General features: G+C 39.8%; 1 protein-coding gene across 2 annotated transcripts in view; it reads left to right on the top strand.

Moving 5' to 3' along the window:
• Window positions 1–27,046, top strand: part of LOC128662228 (beta-1,3-galactosyltransferase 2-like) — a 70,941-nt gene that overhangs the window by 21,101 nt on the left and 22,794 nt on the right. Inside the window, exon 1 of one of the 2 annotated variants that reach the window (XM_053716047.1) lies at window positions 24,223–24,293. The exons of the other annotated variant lie outside the window; for it this stretch is intronic. The gene's annotated coding sequence lies outside the window, so the exon portion shown is untranslated. Of the gene's footprint in view, window positions 1–24,222; window positions 24,294–27,046 lie in introns of those variants that run through there. 2 annotated transcript variants of the gene reach the window in all.

Below are 27,046 nucleotides of genomic sequence, written 5' to 3' on the forward strand. Positions count from 1 at the left end.
TATATATATATATATATATATATATATATATATCGCAAAAAGGAAGGAACTCGCCGGGTTTAATAAGGATAAAGTTTTATTCCTTATGAAATAACGTTTCAGAGTTTTACCTCCGTTTTTAAACTCACAACAAGAATCAATGCTATAAACAGCCTTAAATACCCCTTCACCATAATCACCTAGTGCAGGTGTTGCACAACACTTAGCAAGCATCATCAGACAGTGCCCGTATCTTAGCAACCAACAACAAACAACCTTAAAGGGACATTAAACCCAAACATTTTCTTTCATGATTCAGACAGAGAATACAATTTTAATCAACATTCAAATTTACTTCTGTTATCTAATTTGCTTCATTCTTTAGATATCCTTTCTTAAAGAAATAGCAATGCACATGGGTGAGCCAATCACATAAGGCAAATATGTGCAGCCACCAATCAGAAGCTACTGAGCCTATCTAGATATGATTTTCAGGAAAGATTATCAAGAGAATGAAGCAAATTAGATAATAGAAGTAAATTAGAAAGTTGTTAAAAATTGTATTCTCTATATGAATCATTAAAGTAAAAATGTGGGTTTAATTTCCCTTTAAGTGAACACCTTTCACTACAACTAATAATGAACGTGTAAAACTAACTTATTTAAAAACAATTGAATTGCTGCAATATTACACCTATTAGCGCTAATAAGGTAACTAAATACATTAATATATGTCTCAAGCACAGCAATTTCTACAGTACTTTGTATACTAAACTGCATTACTAACTTAGGACTAATATGTACAGGATATAACCTCCATAATATACCAAAAACATCCACACATTTCCTAAATCCAGTATTCTAATTTCTAGAAACAGATACATACGGCACTCAAAGGATTGCTAATCTCGGCTGTCCTGCATCAAAGGATGACATGAAATCTCTTTGTCATGCCAAACCTCAGTCCCACAGCCTTAACTCATCCCGGCATCATACATGTAACAAAACAAACAGAAAACTACCTGACAATACAACAAATCATAAACCAGAGTAAAAACATAAAATAAACAAACCACAAAAAAAAACAAAAAAAAAAAAACAACAACGAAAGACAGCCACAAAAAAGGACACACAAAGAACAAAGTAAAAAAATCTAAAATATCAACAAAAAATAAAACACCATGAAAGACATCACATAAACCAGACTAAAAACATAAAATAAACAAAAAGCAATAAAAATAAAAAACAAACAAAAAAGGACTGAACACTAAACTTGAGTGGCATAGTTTCCTATAATCTCTGCATGAGATAGTTATACCCAGTATCTTTTATCTGAAAGGTGTTCACTTAAGGTTGTTTGTTGTTGGTTGCTAAGATACGGGCACTGTCTGATGATGCTTGCTAAGTGTTGTGCAACACCTGCACTAGGTGATTATGGTGAAGGGGTATTTAAGGCTGTGTATAGCATTGATTCTTGTTGTCAGTTTGAAAACGGAGGTAAAACTCCGAAACGTTACTTCATAAGGAATAAAACTTTATCCTTATTAAACCCGGCGAGTGCCTTCCTTTTTGCGATATGTTGGATCTGTGAATCCCGGTGGTTCAAAGGTTACCGTGAGTACTAGGCCATGCTATATATATAGGTAAGTAAGCCTTCAGCTCCGGATCTAGGCGAGAAGCAGCAAAGTCAATGACAGCTTCTTTTCACCACTGCTCCGGAATTGAAGAATACCCTCAAACTTCCGGTATCCTTATTAATAATCCCCACTCCAAGCACCTCCTTCCAACTCATTAACTACCACCCATAACTCCTCTGACCTGCCTTGGGGTCAAAAGCCCCTTCCTCATATACATTCCTACTGGGCTGCCTTTCCTATGTTCTTCACATATATACAATTTATATTTTATTATTAAATATATATATATATATCTGATAATGTTAATGTAATATATATATCCATACCTATATATCTAGAGGAATATATATATATAAAGCTATAGTGCCTTCCTTTTTGCGATATGTTGGATCTGTGAATTATGCAGGATCTCTTTGATGTGCACCCCGGTGGTTCAAAGGTTACCGTGAGTACTAGGCCATGCTATAAAGACTATATATATATCTATCTATGTATATATATATATATATATATATATATATATATATATATATATCTGATAAAGTTAATGTAATATATGTATCCATACCTATATATCTAGAGGAATATATGTAAAGCTATAGGTATGTACAGATATATAGAAATATGTATTTACAATAAAAATGGCATATTCCTGTATGTGAAGAACATTGGAATGAAATATTAATAACTCCTGTTGGGTTAGTGTGTGAGCGATAAGTGTTAGGCTTTTTTCTTCTACGCTCTCCATTGAAGTCTATAGGCCGAATACGTTAACGCTGGCACATTATACGAAGTCCTCAAATTAGTGCACTCATGCACACATTTTTTACTTTCAACTTGCAATATACGTGCTCCCTGACGTGCTCAAAAAGCTTACTTCTAGCGAAGTTTACGCTCAAGTCGGAGCACTAAATAGTGAGCCACTTGTAATCTAGAAATATAAACAAGCAAAGTCACACTAGCAGTAAAGAGGAACGACTCACAGCACTTCAACACTTCAAAAATAGGCGGACAGAGACACCGGTATATTCCCAAAACAAAACAAAACTTTTTTTCTTCACCTGCCACACCGCTAACGAAAACCCCTTACAGCGTTACAGCGTTGCCTTATTCCTGCAGTGCGTCACTGTACCTTCTCATGGGGCGGCTTTCTTTGGTTTGGCAGAGGCGGCGACCACGGTGTAAGCGCGACCGTCAACCTCTATCCTTCCACCGGCGTTGCCAATAGCGGGTGCAGGACTTACTTCTGGAAGTGACGTAGGTTCTCCGGTCTCCGTTACAGCTCCGCTCTCTTCTGGACATCCAATCCTGGCTGTGTGGGTGAGTATGATGAGAAATGCTCAAACATGCATACTGGGACCAAAGGACAGGGGCTCCTCACAACCCTTGGTAGATGCAATACAAAAAAGAAGAATGCGGTCCCAAAAAACGTATGTTAAAAAAACCGTCTTGTAATCTAGCCCATTGTTGCTAACAAAATACACTTCAAGTGTATCGGGAATACTTGATACCCTTACTGAGTAAGGTAGAAGATTAATGTTATTGATAAGCTGACAAAACACCTGATGAATTTATACTAAACAATACACATGTATATTTGTAACTTGCTTTTTAAAACAAATGCAGAATATGGCAGCCTCCAGTGGCATTCAGCTCCTGTCTGAGCCGGATTTCTTCTTGTGAACTGCAACATAAAAACATATAGATGCTGACGGCTGCCATATGTGGCATTATTTTAAAAACAAAAGTGACAAATGAGCATGTCTATTGTTTAGTACATATTTATCAGGTGTTTTTCATGAGCATTAGAGGGCAGCTTTAATAACATTCCTTTTTCTTTTGTCAGCTTATCAATAACTTTATTTTTCTACCTCACTCAGCAAAGGAAACAAGGATTCCCGATACTCATAGTTGAAGTGCATTTCGTTAGCAACAATGAGCTAGGTTACGAGAGGAGCGCAAAATGGAGCTTACACAAGTGTGATACCAGCATTCGCATTGCCCGGAAGCTATGTGCTCACTAGAGCGCCCTTCCATAAGCTTGGATGAGAGCCTCGTTCTGATGCAGACAGATAAGGCAAACCACCTAGCACAGCACAGGGGGCAATTCCCGCAGCGTTGGGCAGTAATATATATGAATATATATATATATATATATATATATATATATACTGTGTATATATATATATATATACTGTATATATATATATATATTTATGTGTTTATACGTGTATATACACATATCACATAAATATATATGTTTATAGTTAAAACCGTTTTGTTTTTTCTTACACCCCACCAGTGGAGGCTCCTCCATTTGAGCACACTTGCACGTGCCCCCCCCCCCCAGCAGCCCAGAAGAAAAAAAAAACAGAAAAAAATATATAATTTTTCCAATAGCCCCCTATTGAAAAAATTATATATTTTTTGACCCCCAGAAAAAAATACAATCCAAACTTATTTTCTTTTTATTATTACATTTATTTATTTACATGTAGTAAGTTACAGTATAATATACAGAATACAGCCTGTAGCCTGGCCCCTGTACTAATTTACTAGTCTATCTAACCCCTAACCGCACGTGCGATAGCTAAGCTATTGGCACTGTGCTATGCGCATTCTAAATTTGCCTGCTGCGCAGCTCCCAGCCTCCCCATCCCCATAGTCTGCTGTTCGCACACTTCAGCCTGTGCGAGGGGTGGGAGGTGTTACGAGAGAGACAGGCAGCAGGCCAGCAGCAGCCAGTGACAGAGAAGAGCGTCATCACTCAGTCACGTGATGACGCTTGACAAGCTCCTCCCAGCATAGAGGCTCAGGCGACAGGAGCTGCAGCAGACCTTGTGTGGCCACATGAGTGAAGATAGAGCCAAGAAGGACAGTAGTCAGACAGCTGAGGCAGCGCCGGCGACATTTAACGACGACAAGTCGACGCCAGGTAAGTTAATTGTGAAGGAGCCGGTTAGTGCTGGAGGGGGGTGCCGGAGGCTGAGTACACAGTGCTATACAAATACCAGAGACACAGGGGGCAGGGCAGCAGATTTTACTATATCCCTGCTTGCCCTGCTAAGTACAGAGAAGGACTAAATCAGTCTGCTCTCCGGCCCCTGTATCAAACACATGGCTGGCAACTTTCAGCCTAGTAATATGTCACATTCTGGTCTTTTGCACTAGTTTAAATTGTAGTTGAGGGCAAGTAGTATTGGGGTTTTATTACTAACTCTATAGAAAAGAGCCCCAGCCATTGTCTCTTCTCTTGTACCTCAAAAATATCCCCCTACGCTTCAGAAGCCTCTCTATTGTTTACCTCACATTAATAAATCAGCCAGAAGAAATTATCCCACTGCTGTGAAATATTACTTGTTACTCCAGCCCTGTCACTGAAATAAGATTTTACTATATTCACTAATCCTCCTTAATAACCACCTTCATTGTGGGGTGTTTCCTTGTTAAAATGCTCTTGTTATATAGTGACATCCATCACATGTAAAATGCTGTTTTACAGCTTTAGTAGCCAACATTGGGTTAATTTGAGTTTACAGGATACCCCAAGGGCAAACATACTGTGCCCACTAATTGCCATTAAGGTACACAGATTCCCCTCATAAGGGGTCATTTTATAGTGTTCTTGTTCACCAATTTCTACATGTTGGCTTTTTAAAAGAATTTGTAATGATAAATTGGTACAGTGTTTATTATTGTATTTTCCTGACATCCAAGATTGAGTGCAGGTTTTCCACAGAGCAAGTTGACTTTAACCTATTCAGTATTTGCTGTTTATTGGCTAATAATCACAACCATATGCATAATACTTAAGAGTTTATTTAATAGTAAATGTTCAGGAAATGCAAGCAGACTGCAGCAGGGCTAAAGTGTTGTTTTTTTTAAAAATTATATTAATATTTTTAATATGTTGGTTTCTTTGTGTGTGTGTTATAGGACATATTTAATGCAAATTTTGCAAAAATATTATCTCAACATATGCCAAGAAATTCTATCTTGCATCAAACATTCTCTCTTCTAATACTACAAAACAGCATAACTGTTCAAATAAATACACTTTTAAATTGTGCTTAAAGGAACATGAAACCCAACATTTTCATGATTCAGATAGAGCATACAATTTTAAGCAACTTTCTAATTTACTCCTATCATCACATTTTCTCAGTTCTCTTGGTATCTTTATTTAAAAAAGCAGCAATGTAAGCTTACATATTTTTTTTAATGGTATTTTATTTAATTTTCAAAATTTATATATTGTGAACCCCCATTTGAATAACCCACGAGCCGCGACATGCCCTCACTTTAACCACTTATAACTGCTTTGTGCAGTTTAAAAAAATAAAAAATAAAGATGCTCATATGTTTATTTAAAGATACTCTACTGTCCTCTTTATTTTAGGGGCAATTGGGGTAACATTTTTTATTAACCAGAGATCTGATCTTTGGTTAATGAATTCAAGCGCAAAGTGAAACCACGAGCTTGCGTTCACATTAAACAGCCACTTGTAATGGCTGGTTATTTAACGTGCGCCCGTCAATGGGCAAATATGCCACTTTACGGGCGCACGTTAAGATAGAGCTCCACTTGTAATCTGGCTCAATATGTTTAGAGGTTTAGGAATTGCATTGCTAGCTTGTTTTAAAACAAAAGTTAAAAATGCTCATATCTACTAATCAACTGCATCAGATCCTTAAACTGTTAAGGTTGATTACACTACCTTTTTTATGTTGTCAGATATTTAAAGAAGCTATAAAACCTTCTGCTAATAAAAGAATACATATTAAGTCAGTAAAACCTGGTAAACTTGAGCAACAGTTGTTTGCTATAAATAATACCATCAAGAAGTGTTCAGGAAGGAAACAGACATATGAAGAAAAACACAACCCTTCTCACTTCTGCTAAAAAAGGGCAAAAAATACATAAACAATACTAGAAAAATACTAAAACATGAAAGATACGGCCTGTTCTAAACAGAAATAACATACGGCTAGATTACGAGTTTTGTGTTATGAGTGAAAAAGCAGTATTATGGCTCTTTTTCACTATCGCTGCTATTACGAGTCTTGTAGGTACAGCTGTACCGCACACTTTTTTGGCCGTCACGCAACGTAACTACCACACTTTTTTAAAAGTCCTTTTTCAATGGGACTTCCACAGCGCAGGTATTACGAGTTTGCCTGTCCGGCCAAAAAGTGAGCGGTACAGCCCATAACTACAAGATCCGTACCGTAAACTGAAAGTCAGTAGTTATAGGTTTTACGCTACAATGCTGTAACATAAAACTCATAACTAAATTGTTAAAAAGTACACTAACACCCATAAACTACCAATTAACCCCTAAACTGAAGCCCCCCCCTGCATCGCAAACACTAAAATAAAATTATTAACGCCTAATCTGCGGCTCCGGACATTGCCGCCACTATAATAAACATATTAACCCCTAAACCGCCGCACTCCCGCATCACAAACACTAGTTAAATATTATTAACCCCTAATCTGCCGCCCCTAACATCGCCGCCACCTACCTACATTTATTAACCCCTAATCTGCCGCCCCCAACGTCACAGCCACTATACTAAAGCTATTAACCCCTAAACCTAAGTCTAACCCTAACCCTAACACCCCCTAACTTAAATATAATTAAAATAAATCTAAAAAAAAATCCTATTATTATCTAAATAATTCCTATTTAAAACTAAATACTTACCTGTAAAATAAACCCTAAGCTAGCTACAATATAACTAATAGCTACATTGTAGCTAGCTTAGGGTTTATTTTTATTTTACAGGCAAGTTTGTATTTATTTTAACTAGGTAGAATAGTTATTAAATAGCTATTAACTATTTAATAACTTCCTAGCTAAAATAAATACAAATTTACCTGTAAAATAAAACATAACCTGAGTTACACTAACACCTAACCTTACACTACAATTAAATACATACTATACACTCCAACATAAAACAGAACGGCAGGTCTCATTGTTTGAAAATTACACCGATAGAGCATATCCCTAAATCTGACTTTTATAATCGTTTTTTCAGACTCAGGCAGAGGGAGACCTTCTGGATTTACAAACTCCAAACATTGCACCCATTAGGTCTCAATATGAATATTGATCTTGCAGCCTTCCAATAACAGCTATAGGTGCGATCATAATAAAATCGATAGTCACGTTTCTTTCTAATATTTCTTTGGGTTGCTATCTATCAATTTGAAATAGTCATTTTATGATGTATTTTATGGTTCTTTCTATATAGCCAATATAGAAAAACTGGTGAGCCCTTTGCCATCCATTATGCCATTTAAATTTGTGAATGGCAAAATAACCACAAGCCTGAAATTAATCCATTGATATTTCATAAAAAGACTTACCACGGTTTAGTGAGCCAAGGTACTTTGGTTTTTGTCATTAAATTTTTTTAACAATATAGTTATGATATTTTGAAATTATCAACCAAAATAACTATAAATTGATTGGAAAGTTCATTATATTTATGATGTTTTTTTAGCGTGTTGCATAGCACATATATATGTATTTATATTTCGAATATCAAAAGCATTGTGGACTATTATGATATATGGTAGGAACATTTGTGTACATCTTTGTACTTAGCATTTCCACTATTTGAGGTACCTGAAGATAGTATATTATATGTAGTGATGTTTCGCGAACAGTTCGCCGGAGAACAGTTCCCGGCGATCTTAGCTTGTTCGCTTTCGCCGCGGCGGGCAAACATATGCGATGTTCGATCCGCCCCCTATTCGCCATCATTGAGGAAACTTTGACCCTGTATCTCACAGTCTGCAGACACATTTGAGCCAATCAGCAGCAGACACTCCCTTCCAGACCCTCCCAGCTCCTGGGCAGCAGCCATTTTAGATTCATTACGATCCTGCATTCTTAGTGAGAGGAGGTTTAGTGCTGCTGCTTCTGATTTTATATGGAAATTGATAGCTAGGCTAGTGTATTCAGTGTCCACTACAGTCCTGAAGGACTCATCTAATCTCTGCTGTAAGGACAGCACCCCAAAAAGCCCTTTTTAGGGCTAGAACTTCAGCCCAAAAAGCCCTTTTTAGGGCTAGAATTTCAGTCGTTTTTTTTTTGCATTTGCCTGCCTGCCAGCCTGTGTGTGAGGCTCACCGCATATACTGTGCCTACTTGCTCACTACCACCACTCATAACTGGTGTAACATTAGTGTAAATTTAAAAAAAAAAACGTTTACATCAGTTTGCTAGTGCAATCTAATTTCATTTTCCATCAGTCCTGTGTGCCAGGCCCACAGCATATACTGTGATTAATTGCTCTGTGCCACCACTCATATCTAGTGTAACATTAGGGTAAATTTAAAAAAATCAAACTTTTACATCAGTTTGCTAGTGTAATCTAATTTAATTTTCCATTAGGCCTGTGTGTCAGGCCCACAGCATATACTGTGATTAATTGCTCTGTGCCACCACTGATATCTGGTGTAACATTAGTGTAAATTTAAAAAAAAACAACTGTTACATCAGTTTGCAAGTGTAATCTAATTTCATTTTCCATCAGTCCTGTGTGCCAGGCCCACAGCATATACTGTGATTAATTGTTCTGTGCCACCACTCATATCTGGTGTAACATTCGGGTAAATTTAAAAAAAAAAAACTTTTACATCAGTTTGCTAGTGTAATCTAATTTCATTTTCCATTAGGCCTGTGTGTCAGGCCCACAGCATATACTGTGATCAATTGCTCTGTGCCACCACTCATATCTGGTGTAACATTTGGGTAAATTTAAAAGAAAAAAAACTTTTACATCAGTTTGCTACTCTAATCTAATTTCATTTTCCATCAGTCCTGTGTGCCAGGCCCACAGCATATACTGTGATTAATTGCTCTGTGCCACTGGTGTAACATTAGGGTAAATTAAAAAAAAAACTTTTACATCAGTTTGCTACTGTAATCTAATTTCATTTTCCATCAGGCCTGTGTGTCAGGCCCACAGCATATACTGTGATTAATTGCTCTGTGCCACCACTCCTATCTGGTGTAACATTATTGTAAATTTTAAAAAAAAAAACTTTTACATCAGTTTGCTAGTGTAATCTAATTTCATTTTCCATCAGTCCCGTGTGCCAGGCCCACAGCATATACTGTGATTAATTGCTCTGTGCCACCACTCATATCTGGTGTAACATTAGGGTAAATTTAAAAAAAAAAAACTTTTACATCAGTTTGCTAGTGTAATCTAATTTCATTTTCCATTAGGCCTGTGTGTCAGGCCCACAGCATATACTGTGATCAATTGCTCTGTGCCACCACTCATATCTGGTGTAACATTTGGGTAAATTTAAAAGAAAAAAAACTTTTACATCAGTTTGCTACTGTAATCTAATTTCATTTTCCATCAGGCCTGTGTGTCAGGCCCACAGCATATACTGTGATTAATTGCTCTGTGCCACCACTCATATCTAGTGTAACATTAGGGTAAATTTAAAAAAATCAAACTTTTACATCAGTTTGCTAGTGTAATCTAATTTAATTTTCCATTAGGCCTGTGTGTCAGGCCCACAGCATATACTGTGATTAATTGCTCTGTGCCACCACTGATATCTGGTGTAACATTAGTGTAAATTTAAAAAAAAACAACTGTTACATCAGTTTGCAAGTGTAATCTAATTTCATTTTCCATCAGTCCTGTGTGCCAGGCCCACAGCATATACTGTGATTAATTGTTCTGTGCCACCACTCATATCTGGTGTAACATTAGGGTAAATTTAAAAAAAAAAAACTTTTACATCAGTTTGCTAGTGTAATCTAATTTCATTTTCCATTAGGCCTGTGTGTCAGGCCCACAGCATATACTGTGATCAATTGCTCTGTGCCACCACTCATATCTGGTGTAACATTTGGGTAAATTTAAAAGAAAAAAAACTTTTACATCAGTTTGCTACTCTAATCTAATTTCATTTTCCATCAGTCCTGTGTGCCAGGCCCACAGCATATACTGTGATTAATTGCTCTGTGCCACTGGTGTAACATTAGGGTAAATTAAAAAAAAAACTTTTACATCAGTTTGCTACTGTAATCTAATTTCATTTTCCATCAGGCCTGTGTGTTAGGCCCACAGCATATACTGTGATTAATTGCTCTGTGCCACCACTCCTATCTGGTGTAACATTATTGTAAATTTAAAAAAAAAAAACTTTTACATCAGTTTGCTAGTGTAATCTAATTTCATTTTCCATCAGTCCCGTGTGCCAGGCCCACAGCATATACTGTGATTAATTGCTCTGTGCCACCACTCATATCTGGTGTAACATTAGGGTAAATTTAAAAAAAAAAAACTTTTACATCAGTTTGCTAGTGTAATCTAATTTCATTTTCCATTAGGCCTGTGTGTCAGGCCCACAGCATATACTGTGATCAATTGCTCTGTGCCACCACTCATATCTGGTGTAACATTTGGGTAAATTTAAAAGAAAAAAAACTTTTACATCAGTTTGCTACTGTAATCTAATTTCATTTTCCATCAGGCCTGTGTGTCAGGCCCACAGCATATACTGTGATTAATTGCTCTGTGCCACCACTCCTATTAGATGTAACATTATTGTAAATTGTTTTAAAAAAACTTTTACATCAGTTTGCTATTGTAATCTAATTTCATTTTCCATTAGGCCTGTGTGTCAGGCCCACAGCATATACTGTGATTAATTGCTCTGTGCCACAACTGATATCTGGTGTAACATTAGTGTAAATTTAAAAAAAAAAAAAACTTTTACATCAGTTTGCTAGTGTAATCTGATTTCATTTTCCATCAGTCCTGTGTTCCAGGCCCACAGCATATACTGTGATTAATTGCTCTGTGCCACCACTCATATCTGGTGTAACATTAGGGTAAATTAAAAAAAAAAAACTTTTACATCAGTTTGCTACTGTAATCTAATTTCATTTTCCATCAGGCCTGTGTGTCAGGCTCACAGCATATACTGTGATTAATTGCTCTATGCCACCACTCCTATCTGGTGTAATATTAGTGTAAATTAATAATAAAAAAACTTTTACATCAGTTTGCTATTGTAATCTAATTTCATTTTCCATTAGGCCTGTGTGTCAGGCCCACAGCATATACTGTGATTAATTGCTCTGTGCCACCACTGATATCTGGTGTAACATTAGTGTAAATTTAAAAAAAAACAACTTTACATCAGTTTGCTAGTGTAATCTAATTTCATTTTCCATCAGTCCTGTGTGCCAGGCCCACAGCATATACTGTGATTAATTGATCTGTGCCACCACTCATATCTGGTGTAACATTAGGGTAAATTTAAAAGAAAAACTTTTACATCAGTTTGCTACTGTAATCTAATTTCATTTTCCATCAGGCCTGTGTGTCAGGCCCACAGCATATACTGTGATTAATTGCTCTGTGCCACCACTCCTATCTGGTGTAACATTAGTGTAAATGTAAAAAAAAAAAAATGACATCAGTCTGCAAGTGTTATTTAATTTTAGTTGCCAGGCCAGCCTGCCACTATTGCCAGCCTGTGTGTCAGGCTCCCAGCATATACTGTGCCTCCTTCCATCCTCAGTGACACCACTTCTATCTGTTGTAACATTAGTGTAATTTAAAAAAAAAAAAAAAACTTTTACATCAGTCTGCTAGTGTTATTTAATTTTAGTTGCCAGGCCAGCCTGCCACTAGTGCCAGCCTGTGTGTCAGGCTCCCAGCATATACTGTGCCTACTTCCATCCTCAGTGCCACCACTCATATCTGGTGTAACATTAGTGCAATTTTTTAGAAAAAAAAACATTTTACTTCAGTCTGCTAGTGTTATTTAATTGCAGTTGCCTGCCTGCCAGCGTGTGTGCCAGACCCACTTTCCAAATAGTGCCACCAATCATATTTTTTATAACAGTAGTGTAAATATTTTAAAAAAACTTTTTTGACTGTGAAACATCAGTCTGTTAGTGTAATGTAATTGAAGTTGCCTGCCTGCCAGCGTGTGTGGCAGGCCCACTTGCCAAGTTAGTGGCACCACTCATATTTGTTGTAACAGTAGTGTAAATATTTAAAATAAATAAATAAATAAATAACTTTTTTGACTGTGAAACATCAGTCTGCTAGTTCAATCGAATTGCAGTTGCCTGCCTGCCAGCCAGCGTGTGTGCCAGGCCCACTTGCCAACTAGTGCCACCAATCATATGTGTTATAACAGTATTGTAAATATTTAAAAAAAAACTTTTTTGACTATGAAACATCATTCAGCTAGTATAATCTAATTGCAGTTGCCTGCCTGCCAGCGTGTGTGCCAAGCCCACTTGCCAACTAGTGCCACCAATCATATTTGTTATAACAGTAGTGTAAATATTTAACAACAAAAAAATTTTGGACTGTGAAACATCAGTCTGCTAGTGTAATCTAATTGAAGTTGCCTGCCAGCGAGTGTGCCAGGCCCACTTGCCAAGCCAACTACTGCCACCAATCATATTTGTTGTAACAGTAGTGTAAATATTAAAAAAAAAACTTTTTTGACTGTGAAACATCATTCAGCTAGTATAATCTAATTACAGTTGCCTGCCTGCCAGCGTGTGTGCCAAGCCCACTTGCCAACTAGTGCCACCAATCATATTTGTTATAACAGTAGTGTAAATATTTAAAAAAAAAAATTTGGACTGTGAAACATCAGTCTGCTAGTTTAATCTATTTGAAGTTGCCTGCCTGCCAGTGTGTGTGCCAGGCTCACTTGCCAAGTTAGTGGCACCACTCATATTTGTTGTAACAGTAGTTTAAATATTTAAAAAATAAAAAAAATTTACTGTGAAACATCAGTCTGCTTTTTTGTGTCAGGCTCACAGCATATACTGTGCCCACTTGCCCAGTGCCATCACTCATATCTTGTTTAAAAGTAGTGTAAGTGTACATTTAAAAAAAATAAACTTTTTGGATTGTGAAACATCAGTCTGCTTTTTTTGTGTCAGGCTCACAGCATATACTGTGCCCACATGCCCAGTGCCACCACTCATATCTTGTTTAATAGTAGTGTAAGTGTACATTTAAAAAAAATAAACTTTTCGGATTGTGAAACATCAGTCTGCTTTTTTTGTGTCAGGCTCACAGCGTATACTGTGCCCACTTGTCCAGTGGCACCACTCATATTTTGTTTAATAGTAGTGTAAGTCTACATTTAAAAAAAAAATGACAGGCAGAGGCATGCCACCCCGCAGGTGCCGTCGTGGTCGTGGTGCTGTGATTCCCTTTGACCCTACAATAATGCACAGTGTTCAGAGGCCACGTGCCATGAACGAAAAAAGTTCTGAGGAGGACCTAGTTGAATGGCTAACACAGGACACCCAATCTTCTACAGCTTCCGCTCCTAACCTTGACGCACCATCCACCTCCAGCTTAGCTGCGGGCACCTCTCAAGTGACCAGTGCCACTCGCCCGCCTGCCGCCAACGCCAACACTAGCACCACAGCCGCTTCACTTGATCTGTCAGAGGAGTTATTGACACATCAGTTGGAAGAAATGAGTGATGCACAACCATCATTGACAGAGGATGTAGATAACAGTGATATGTCTCAGTCAGGCAGCATTAGACATGGACGTTTTTTTGGTGTGATGATGATGGTGATGTTGTACCCGCTGCTTCCTTGGTTGATTTGTCAGATACAAGTGAAGCGGTTGATGATGATGCGTCTGTGGATGTCACTTGGGTGCCCGGTAGAAGAGAAGAAGAAGAGTGGGAAAGTTCAGATGGGGAGACAGAGAGGAGGAGGAGGAGACGAATTGGAAGCAGGGGGAGGTCGTCGTAAGGAGCTAGTGGCACAGTCAGACAGCATGCATCGGCACCCGGGGTCAGCCAGACAGCACGCCAATCAACGCATGCTGTTGCCACCACCAGAATGCCGTCATCGCAGAGCTCAGCAGTGTGGCATATTTTTTGTGTGTCTGCCTCTGACAACAGCAATGCCATTTGCAACCTGTGCCAAAAGAAACTGAGTCGTGGGAGGTCCAACACCCACCTAGGTACAACTGCTTTGCGAAGGCACATGGTCTCACATCACAAACGCTGATGGGATGAACACATGAGTAGAAGCAGCACACAAACTCAAAGCCGCCATCCTCCTCCTGGTCCAGCATCTTCAGCCACGTCAATCACTGCTGTCCTCCTTGCCCCCTCTCAACCATCCGCCACTCCGTGTCTCTCTTACGTAGCAGTTCCTGGTCATCTGCCCACAGTCAGGTGTCTGTCAAGGACATGTTTGAGTGTAAGAAGCCAATTTCCCAAAGTCACCCCCTGGCCTGGCATCTGACAGCTGGCTTGTCTGAACTCTTAGCCCGCCAGCTTTTACCATACAAGCTGGTGGAGTCTGAGGCCATCAAAAAATTTGTATCTATTGGGAAACCGCAGTGGAAGGTACCCAGCCAAAATTTATTTTCACGAAAGGCAATCCCCAACCTGTACTTGATTGTGCGAAAGGAAGTAATGGCATGTCTGGCACACAGCGTTGGGGCAAGGGTCCATCTGACCACTGATAGCTGGTCTGCAAAGCATGGTCAGGGCAGGTATATCACCTACACTGCGCATTGGGTAAACCTGCTGATGGCTGACAAGCATGGAATGCGTGGCTCTGCAGAGGAGTTGGTGACACCGCCATGACTTGCAGGCAGGCCTGCTGCTACCTCCTCTACTCCTCCTACTCCATCCTCTTCCATAACCTCTTACTCGACTGAGTCCTCTTCTGCTGCTGCGTCTTGCTCCACATCAACGGCACCCCCCCAGCTCCCCAGGTACTATTCAACATCCCGGATACGGCAGTGTCACGCCGTCTTGGGGTTGACTTGCCTGAAAGCCGAGAGTCACACCGCACCAGCACTCCTGTCTGCCCTAAACGCACAGGTGGATCAGTGGCTGACTCCGCACCAACCGGAGATTGGCAAAGTTGTTTCTGACAATGGAAGTAATTTAGTGGCGGCATTGAAATTGGGCAAGTTGACACATGTGCCGTGTTTCATGCTGTTGTTTCTGTTGAGGGTTGGGGACTCTCTTATAAAAAGGCTGAAGGAGAACGACCTGTACTGGGTGTCCAAGCATCTTTTTCCATCTCCCGGTTCCTAAAAATTATCTCCGGGTTCCTAAAATTGATGCCATACCTGTATGTACTCTATTGTGCAAAAGGATGGCATATGTGGTGTTTCATGCTGTTGTTTCTGTTGAGGGTCGGGGACCCTCGTATAAAAAGGCTGAAGGAGAACGACCTGTACTGGGTGTCCAAGCATCTTTTTCCATCTCCCGGTTCCTAAAAATTATCTCTGAGTTTCTAAAATCTATGCCATACCTGTACTCTATTGTGCAAAAGGATGGCATATGTGGTATTTCATGCTGTTGTGCCTGTTGAGGGTCGGGGACCCAAGTATAAAAAGGCTGAAGGAGATTGACCTGTACTGGGTTTCCAAGCATATTTTTCCATCTCCCGGTTCATAAAAATTATCTCTGAGTTTCTAAAATCGATGCCATACCTGTACTCTATTGTGCAAAAGGATGGCATATGTGGTGTTTCATGCTGTTGTGCCTGTTGAGGGTCGGGGACCCAAATATAAAAAGGCTAAAGGAGAACGACCTGTACTGGGTGTCCAAGCATCTTTTTCCATCTCCCGGTTCCTAAAAATTATTTCCGGGTTCCTAAAATCGATGCCATACCTGTACTCTATTGTGCAAAAGGATGGTATATGTGGTGTTTCATGCTGTTGTGCCTGTTGAGGGTCGGGGACCCAAATATAAAAAGGCTGAAGGAGAACGACCTGTACTGGGTGTCCAAGCATCTTTTTCCATCTCCCGGTTCCTAAAAATTATTTCCGGGTTCCTAAAATCGATGCCATACCTGTACTCTATTGTGCAAAAGGATGGCATATGTGGTGTTTCATTCTGTTGTGCCTGTTGAGGGTCTGGGACCCAAGTATAAAAAGGCTGAAGGAGAACGACCTGTACTGGGTGTCCAAGCATCTTTTTCCATCTCCCGGTTCCTAAAAATTATTTCCGGGTTCCTAAAATCGATGCCATACCTGTACTCTATTGTGCAAAAGGATGGCATATGTGGTGTTTCATTCTGTTGTGCCTGTTGAGGGTCTGGGACCCAAGTATAAAAAGGCTGAAGGAGAACAACCTGTACTGGGTGTCCAAGCATCTTTTTCCATCTCCCGGATGTAGCGGTACTCCACTAGGGGGTCTCCCTTCCTCTGTCCAAACCCAGGGGTGGCCACCGGATAGTGGGACCAGAGATAAAGTTGCTGAGACCGGGGTCAAGCCAGCGGATGTATCTCCCCCAGTTGGGCTGGTCTCAGTGGACTCCCAGTCAGGTAGCGTCCTCTCTGCCCTGCAGCTCTTTCTTGGCAGGTATCGTCCCCTCTGCCTGTCTGCTTCTAGGCAAGAATAAATCCCCCTGCCAGGCTGCTTCTTGGAAGGAATAGATCCCTCTGCCTCCAAATAGTGGAACCAGGGCTATCGTGGCTGAGAACGGGGTCAAGCCAGCGGCTGTATCTCCCCCAGCTGGGCTGGTCTCAGTGGGCTCCCAGGCAGGTAGCGTCACCTCTGCCTGTCTGCTTCTAGGCAGGAATAGATCCCTCTGCCTCACTGCACACTTCCAGCAGGTAGCGTGCCCTCTGGTTTCTTATAGGCAGGAATCGATCCCTCTGCCTTGCTGCTCCTTTCAGGCAGGCCAGCTCTTTGCATACCGGCCCACAGATTCTGTAACAGATCTCTCTTGCAGGGAGAGTTGCTGCAAGAATGCAGGGTCAGAACCTCTGCAACTGGTATACCTGAAAGAATCATACAGCACAAAAAGGCAATCCCGGACCCCAAAAGGCAATCCCGGACATGCAGGCCATATAGACCTCCCCCGATAGGGGGAGTTACAGGGATTAAATTGCTAAGAATAGTACTACTTAACATTAACACAACCTTACCATTGGTCCCAGACCGCATATCTTATTGTTATATTTTGTAAGGGTCATTATATATCATGCAGGCCATATAGACCTCCCCCGATAGGGGGAGTAAAAGGGATTAAAGTGCTAAGAATAGTACTACTTAACACAACCTTACCATGGGTCTCAGACGCATGTCTTATTGTTATATTTTGTAAGGGTCATTATATATCATGCAGGCCATATAGACCTCCCCCGATAGGGGGAGTAAAAGGGATTAAACTGCGAAGAACAGTACTACTTAATACAACCTAGTTACCATGGGTCCCAGACCGCATGTCTTGTTGTTATACTTTGTCAGGGTAATCATGCAGGCCATATAGACCTCCCCTGATATGGGGAGTAACAGGTATTAAACTGCTAAGAACAGTACTACTTAACACAACCTAGTTACCATGGGTCCCAGACCGCATGTCTTGTTGTTATACTTTGTCAGGGTAATCATGCAGGCCATATAGACCTCCCCCGATAGGGGGAGTAACAGGTATTAAACTGCTAAGAACAGTACTACTTAACACAACCTAGTTACCATGGGTCCCAGACCGCATGTCTTGTTGTTATACTTTGTCAGGGTAATCATGCAGGCCATATAGACCTCCCCAGATATGGGGAGTAACAGGTATTAAACTGCTAAGAACAATACTACTTAACACAACCTAGTTACCATGGGTCCCAGACCGCATGTCTTGTTGTTATACTTTGTCAGGGTAATCATGCAGGCCATATAGACCTCCCCCGATAGGGGGAGTAACAGGTATTAAACTGCTAAGAACAGTACTACGTAACACAACCTAGTTACCATGGGTCCCAGACCGCATGTCTTGTTGATATACTTTGTCAGGGTAATCATGCAGGCCATATAGACCTCCCCCGATAGGGGGAGTAACAGGGATTAAAGTGCTAAGAATAGTACTACTAAACACAACCTAGTTACCATGGGTCCCAGACCGCATGTTTTGTTGTTATACTTTGTCAGGGTAATCATGCAGGCCATATAGACCTCCCCCGATAGGGGGAGTAAAAGGGATTAAACTGCTAAGAACAGTACTACTTAACACAACCTAGTTACCATGGGTCCCAGACCGCATGTCTTGTTGTTATACTTTGTCAGGGTAATCATGCAGGCCATATAGACCTCCCCCGATAGTTGGAGTAACAGGGATTAAAGTGCTAAGAATAGTACTACTTAACACAAACTAGTTACCATGGGTCCCAGACCGCATGTTTTATTGTTATACTTTGTCAGGGTAATTATATATCTATCAAATCTATCTATTTATCTTCTATCGATTCTATCTAACTATCAATCTATGTATATCTATCAAATCTATCTATCTCATGGCCGGACTGTTTTGTGACAGCCACTTGTGTTTCGGCCAAATTTGAAGTAGGACAGACCAAGCATCTTCTTCCATCTCCCTGTTCCGAAAATCAAGGCCATATAGAACTCCCCCGATAGGGGGAGTAACAGGTATTAAAGTGCTAAGAATAGTACTACTTAACACAACCTAGTTACCATGGGTCCCAGACTGCATGTTTTATTATTATACTTTGTCAGGGTAATTATATATCTATCAAATCTATCTATTTATCTTCTATCGATTCTATCTAACTATCAATCTATGTATATCTATCTATCAAATCTATCTATCTTGTGGCCGGACTGTTTTGAGACAGCCACTTGTGTTAAGGCCAAATTTAAAGTAGGAGGACAGACCAATCATCTTCTTCCATCTCCCTGTTCCAAAAATGGTACAGGTAGTAAACTGCTAAGAATAGTATTACTTAACACACCACGGGTCCCAGACCGCATGTCTTATTGTTATACTCTTTCAGGGAAATTATATATCTATCAAATCTATCTATTTATCTATCAAATCTATCTAACTATCAATCGTATCTATCAAATATATATTGCATCTATTGATCTATGTAATTCGTATCTATCAAATGTATATTGGATCTTTTGATCTATGTAATTCGTATCTATCAAATGTATATTGCATCTATTGATCTATGTAATTCGTATCTATCAAATGTGTATTGCATCTATTGATCTATGTAATTTGTATCTATCATATGTATATTGCATCTATTGATCTATGTAATCTATCTATCTATCTATCTATCAAATCTATCTATCTCGTGGTTGTGCAAATGGACTGTTTGCGGTTGTTTGCGGTGCGTTACACGGGGAGTTTGGTCTGTCACTGTGAAGAGGGCTTAACCCTTACACTACCTGATCGATACAACATCATACCTGATGTTTTAAAGCACGTTATTCCAAACAATTTAGGAATGTTAGGTGATTTACGCCCTTTATGGGTTAAAACCAGACTCTGCATCAACTATGTAATTTTCTGTGGGAGTTTTGCCATGGATCCCCCTCCGGCATGCCACAGTCCAGGTGTTAGTCCCCTTGGAACAACTTTTCCATCACTATTGTGGCCAGAAAGAGTCCTTGTGGGTTTTAAAGTTCGCCTGCCTATTGAAGTCAATGGCGGTTCATGCGGTTCGCCGGTTCGCGAACAGTAGCAGAAGTTCGAGTCCGCCGTTCGCGAACCGAAATTTTAAGGTTCGCAACATCACTAATTATATGTCTTTTATCAAAATATTATTATTTTTTATATATATTTTTTATATATTTATCGTCATCATTCATCAATATACCCTTATAAAGCTTTGATAACTTAAGCTAATATAAGTATAGACACACCTTTTGATGCATTGGTTGTTATAGAGACGTCTGATATATTTTCCAACAGACCCGTCTCATTCAACATCAGATATAACATTTAGCGTTGTGATCATATAACAGAATAAGAAATGCCAACATAGAGACAGGCTTTTAATTAATCAAATATGATGAATGCTGAGTGTAAAGGTAAATATCTGTTTTTCGAGATGATTGCATTTTTAAATAATGGTGCATTTATTATTATCGGTTAAGGTAATGATATGTAGCCGCCCTATGAAGGGTGTGTATACGAAAATGTGATTTGATTGGTTAGAGGAGGTACAAAAGCAGCAGGTTTGTTTGAACATGTATTACAGCCTGATGAAACGGCTCTGTGTAGCCGAGAAACGCGTTGCTGGTTTTTAAACATTTTAATAAATTTGTTTTATTTGTATCCTGCTGGAGCTGGTCTCCCTTCTTTCCACAAACAGTTTATTAAATTTTTGAGCAATCTGAGTTTGGTTTTTCGCTCACCGCCAATACACACCCTCTTGAAATCATCCTGACGATTGGAGTATAGAGAGGAAGGTTTGTACGCAGATCGGATCCTGATTGGTTGCACTAATCACATGCTTGGCTAGGAACTGCTGCTGCCTTGTGTGGTCGACCGGGCGACTGTGAGGTCCCGGTTTGAGATTTCCGGCACGCCATAGTGCCGCCCGCTTGTGAGTATTACTCTCTCCACCATAGTACACTGAATTGTACCGGCGATATCAACCTATTTTGGTGCCTTCTTGTCTCCTGTTCTAGGTCTCTCCAATTAAATACATTACCTAAATTAAATACAATTACCTAAATTACCCCCCCAACAGTAAAACCCACCACCCACACAACCAACCCCCCCAAATAAAATCCTAACTAAAAAAACCTAAGCTCACCATTGACCTGAAAAGGGCATTTTCAAGTGCCCAAACCCTAATCTAAAACCCACCCAATAAACCCTTAAAAAAAACTAACACTAACCCCCGAAGATCCACTTACAGTTTTGAAGACCAGACATCCATCCTCAACGATGCCGGGAGAAGTCCTCAGTGAAACGGCAAGAAGTCCTCAACGAAGCCGGGAGAAGTCTTCATCCAAGCTGGCAGAAGTGGTCCTCCAGATGGGCAGAGGGTTTTCATCCAGACGGCATCTTCTATCTTCATTCATCCGTCTTGGAGCAGGTCCATCTTCAAGACATGCAGCACGGAGCATCCTCTTCAAACAAAGTCTTCTTCCCGAATGAATGTTCCTTTAAGTGACGTCATCTAAGATGGCGTCCCTTGAATTCCGATTGGCTGATAGAATTCTATCAGCCAATCGGAATTAAAGGTGAAAAAATCCTTTTGGCTGATGCAATTAGCCAATAGGATTGAGCTTCAATCCTATTGACTGATTGAATTCTATCAGCTAATCAGAATTCAAGGGACCCCATCTTGGATGACGTCACTTAAAGGAACATTCATTCAGGAAGAAGACTTTGTTTGAAGAGGATGCTCCACGCCAGATGTCTTGAAGATGGACCCACTCTGCGCCAGATGGATAAAGATAGAAGATGCTGTCTGGATGAAGACTTCTGCCCATCTGGAGGACCACTTCTGCCAACTTGGATGAAGACTTCTCCCGGCTTCGTTGAGGACTTTTTGGCACTTCGCTGAGGACTTCTCCCGGATTCGTTGAGGATGGATGTCCGGTCTTCAAAACTGTAAGTGGATCTTCAGGGGTTAGTGTTAGGTTTTTTAAAGGGTTTATTGGGTGGGTTTTAGTTTTAGATTATGGCTTGGGCAATAGAAAAAGAGCTAAATGCCCTTTTCAGGGCAATGGGAAGCTTAGGTTTTTTTTGTTAGGATTTTATTTGGGGGGTTGGTTGTGTGGGTGGTGGGTTTTACTGTTGGGGGGGGGCAGTTTGTATTTTTTTTACAGGTAAAAGAGCTGATTAATTTGGGGAAATGCTCCGCAAAAGGCCCTTATAAGGGCTATTGGTAGTTTATTGTAGGCTAGGGGTTTTTTTATTTGGGGGGGGCTTTTTTATTTTGATAGGGCTATTAGATTAGGTGTAATTAGTTTAAATATCTGTTTAAATATCTGATCATTTCTTTTTTTATTTTGTGTAATTTAGGTAATTGTATTTAATTAGGTAATTTATTTAATTGTAGTGTAAGGTTAGGTGTTAGTGTAACTTAGGTTAGGTTTTATTTTACAGGTAGATTTGTATTTATTTTAGCTAGGTAGTTAGTAAATAGTTAATAACTATTTCATAACTAATCTACCTAGTTAAAATAAATACAAACTTGCCTGTAAAATAAAAATAAATCCTAAGCTAGCTACAATGTAACTATTAGTTATATTGTAGCTAGTTTAGGGTTTATTTTACAGGTAAGTATTTAGTTTTAAATAGGAATTATTTAGGTAATGATAGGAATTTTTATTTAGATTTATTTTAATTATATTTAAGTTAGGGGGTGTTAGGGTTAGACTTAGGTTTAGGGGTTAATAACTTTAGTATAGTGGCAGTGACATTGGGGGCGGCAGATTAGGGGCTATTAAATGTAGGTAGGTGGCGGCAATGTTAGGGATTAATAATTAACTAGTGTTTGCGAGGCGGGAGTGCGGTGGTTTAGGGGTTAATATGTTTATTTATAGTGGCGGCGATGTCGTAAACAAACATAAAATTTGTTTCCCCATAGGAATCAATGGGGCTGCATTACGGAGCTTTACCCTGCTCTTTTGCAGGTGTTAGGCTTTTTTTTCAGCTGGCTCTCCCCATTGATGTCTATGGGGAAATCGTTCATGTGCACGTAAAACCAGCTCACCGGGTTTATGAAAACCTGCAATACCAGCGCTGTAGGAAAGTGAGCGGTGACAATGACGTGCAAGTTAATACCGCACCCCTCATACCGCAATTTTTACAAACATTTCTGATGAATCAGTAAGGAGACATGCATATTCCTGAGCTTACCTAGGATTACTCTCTAACAAATGAAAGATAACTAAGCAAAACTGGTAAAATAAATACATTAGAAAGTTGCTTAAAATTCCATGCTCTGTTTGAATCATAAATGTTTAAGTTTGACTTTACTGTGTTTTTGTAAAAATGTATAGTTTTGCTTATTTTGTAATAACATTGTGCTGATTTTCAGTCTCCTAACCAAGCCCCAAAGTGTCAGATGTATACTTGCGTTTACACACTACTGCTGGCTTCTGTTTATGTGATCTGTCTTTTCATAAGCAGGGAGGGGAGTGTCATGATTCCTTACTGTTGCTTTATGTGAAATACCAATTACCCATTCCCCAGTTTTGCATAACCAACACAGTTATATTAATATACTTTTTACCTCTGATTACCTTGTATCTAGGAACCTTCTTCCAGCCCCGCTGCCCCCTGATCACGACTGTGATTGTTTATTATCTATTGTCTTAAATTTAGCATTGGTTTGTGCTAAATCTTAAATAACCCCCTGTGCCTGAACACAGTGTTATCTATATGGCCCCCGTGTACTTTTTGTCTCTTTGTGTTGAAAAGAGATTTAAAAAGCCTGTGATAAGAGGCAGCCCTCAAAGGCTTAGAAATTAGCATATGAGCCTACCTATGTTTAGTTTAAGCTAAGAATACCAAGAGAAAAAAGCAAATTTGATGATGAAAGTAAATTGGAAAGTTGATTAAAATTAAAAGTCCTATCTGAATAATGAATGTTTAATTTATACTAGACTGTCCCTTTGACCTTTGAGTTTATTTTCTGACATTGTCAGTATCCTTTGTTTAGTTGTTCCTGAATTCAACTAATTACTCCTAAGCCTTTCTAGTATTTACTTTTGCCAGCTAATTACCTTCAGTTACCATTATCCTGTGTTAGTGTTCATACACTCCTCCTTCCAACAAGGGAATGTTTCAAGCTGTTACCTGAACAAAGTATTCATCTAGCAAGATTCACAGCTGACACCGGAGGAACACTTTTGGTGACCTCTCTGCAACGACTGCTTATCCGGTACCGGTAAGCTCAGGTTAATTCATTTGCCTGAGATCAAGTTGCTACTATATAGATAAATATTATAATTTTTTTGTTTATACTTTTTTTATTGAGGTATATTCAAACATTACAAAGTACCATTCACAGTTGGTAAATAACAGATATCATGCAATATACATATTAAGCGTCACAATATGGAGACAGTTAATCACTCACTTATACAAGTATATAATAACCTCAGATTTTCAATTTAGAGAAAGTCCCCTTGGAATATAACATAAAGTCACAAACAGTGATTTCCCTCTATGAAGAATTGAGGCCTCTCTTAGACCCCCTGAAAAGAAAAGTGTTAGACATTATAGGGAATTTGAGGGGAAACAAAAAAAATAACAAAGTGGGCCACTTTTGGACCCCAAATGCAAGCAGCCGGTTTATAGAAAAGTGTATTTTAAATGCATTTTATGAGTATGTAGATCATATAGCGATGTGAATGCTTAATAAGAAAAAGGAGTCAACACTTTAAACTCTTACGGGAACTCTATAAACATAAAAAACTTTTAGCTCAAATAATAACACTGACAGTAGGAGACAAACAGACACAGAGTAAATTTGTGTTGTTAGGCACAACCCTACATCTAGTTGGAAGACCGCATACATTATTACATGGCTAGGCATATATGTATTAAGAGTTGTAATAAGTTCCAGACCTCAGAGATTATTATACTAGGGTAGTGAGCATAATATCCTAGGAGCACTAGCTAGCACTTAATTAAGGGGAATTGTGCCGAGTTTTTCCTCCTGGAACATATAACTATTAAAACAATTCCGAGAACACTAGTACCTATAAACTGGGATATGTAGCTCCAAATTGTCTAGCTATACTATATATTGGGCAGCAAGGTGAACCACAGTGCAGGAGTTAAATAAGTGGGTTATGCAGTTATATTAACTAAGCTTCTAGAGCTGAAGTGTATATAAATCTCACTGCTATTGGAGGCAACATGCAGGGAAGTACTAATAGTGCTATTGTCAACTACAACCAGTATTGCCCTGAGTGAATAAAACTGGAAAAGCATTGACACATTTTTAAGTTGATGGGTAAAGCTTTACTCCCCTCTAGTGGAGAAGCTTGGTATCTATGGTCAGATTTATAACTTTAAGTTGCATCCTCCTGATAGAAATATATTATGCAGGTAATTTAGTAATAATATACATAGGTATAAATATTTATATTCTAGCAAGATGTCCCTTAGGTCTGTAACTTAAACGTGTAGGAATCATAGTGTGTAGGTATGTCTATGTAGAAGGCTAGAATAAGACCTAACATGGTTATACAACTACCTGACTCAATCTGAGATATCCGGCATCTGCCTCAGAGTCTACATTAAAAAACTAAGATGTTAAAATGTTAATACCCTATACAGGCTAAGCGCTCATGTCCACAGCATTAATTGTCAGGGCCAGTACTGGGACACACTTCATGGGTGTGATTGTACAGTTCACAACTATATACAGTGATTAAGCTAGATACAGCAGCCATGTATCTGAAGTTTAACAGGACATATATAGTTCCAGGTACTATGTAGAAATCTTTAATGTTTGAAAACGGGACATATCAGTTCAAGGGCTGCGGCTCACAGCTATTATAAGATAAACCCCACTTAGAAGCATAAGCATTCCTTACAGTCTCCATGTAGCAAGGTGAGCTTGACCGCAGTTCAGTAGGAGCGGCATGGTTAATCAGTTGTATTCAGCTCGGTGATAGAGAGTCTCTGTATGTCCCTCATATACCAGTTCTATTTGAAGTCAAGACAGCTCACACCAGCCTTACAACAGGGCAAACTACCGCCCGGCAGCGCAACAAATATGGCGTCATAGGCTTCACTCATCCCCTCCGCACCAGTTAACTCAACGGATAGTTTGCTGGCAGTCCGGGTCTAATTCATGCATGGCCCATGACCCCCCTAGCAATGGCCGCACCGGAGGTACTCAAAAGAGGTAAGCTGCGACCCAGAGGGAAGCAGCTGGCACATACCGCCGGGATCCCAGCAGGAGAGCAGTGGGGTCCTCAATAGATCAGGCCACCATGCAGCTTGGAAAAAAAGGCCATCTAGCGCAGTCAGCTTTGGGAACACAGCGCTCTGCATCCAGGTTGGTGATGGAGTCACGGCCTGCCGGGTATTCTTTAGGGTGTGGGACTCTGATGACTTCACCTCAGAGCTCGACTCCATCAGCAAGCACGCCGAGTCTGCTGTCTCCCACTCTGGATCGCACGGGCTTGCAGTGAGACCCTGTGGCACATCAGCAGCATGGGCCCTGTAAATTTGAGCGTGTGGATGCTCCGGTCCCACTTGCGGTTGCAAAAGAGGAACATCCATGTCCCTCGGCTGACAGCAATCAGCAGGCTCCGTGAGTAAAGTAGTATGGTGAGTTTCATCAGTGAAAAGTAGCATGCTGAGATCCTTTAGTAGCTGCTCATAGGATTGTTTGATCGCGGTCTCCACTGCGCCCTCCCATACGCCCACTGCTTCCAAGGCATCCATAGTAAAATCTTTTCTCTCTTTTTCTTTATTTTTTAACTCCTCAGTCAGTGGAAGTATTCTGCTGTAGTAGTAAGTAGTACTACTCGTAACCGCAGTCTCCTAGGGGGGGGAATATGCGGCAGCCCCGGTTCCACAGACCGACAAACACTGTGTGAGTACAGCAGCCGTGAGGCCTAACTGTAGAGCGTAGGCAGAGATTAATCCCGAAAGATCCTCCCAGTGTTGACAGATTCT

This window comes from Bombina bombina, chromosome 6 (assembly GCF_027579735.1).
Source record: "Bombina bombina isolate aBomBom1 chromosome 6, aBomBom1.pri, whole genome shotgun sequence".
In the NCBI taxonomy this organism is placed as follows: domain Eukaryota; kingdom Metazoa; phylum Chordata; class Amphibia; order Anura; family Bombinatoridae; genus Bombina; species Bombina bombina.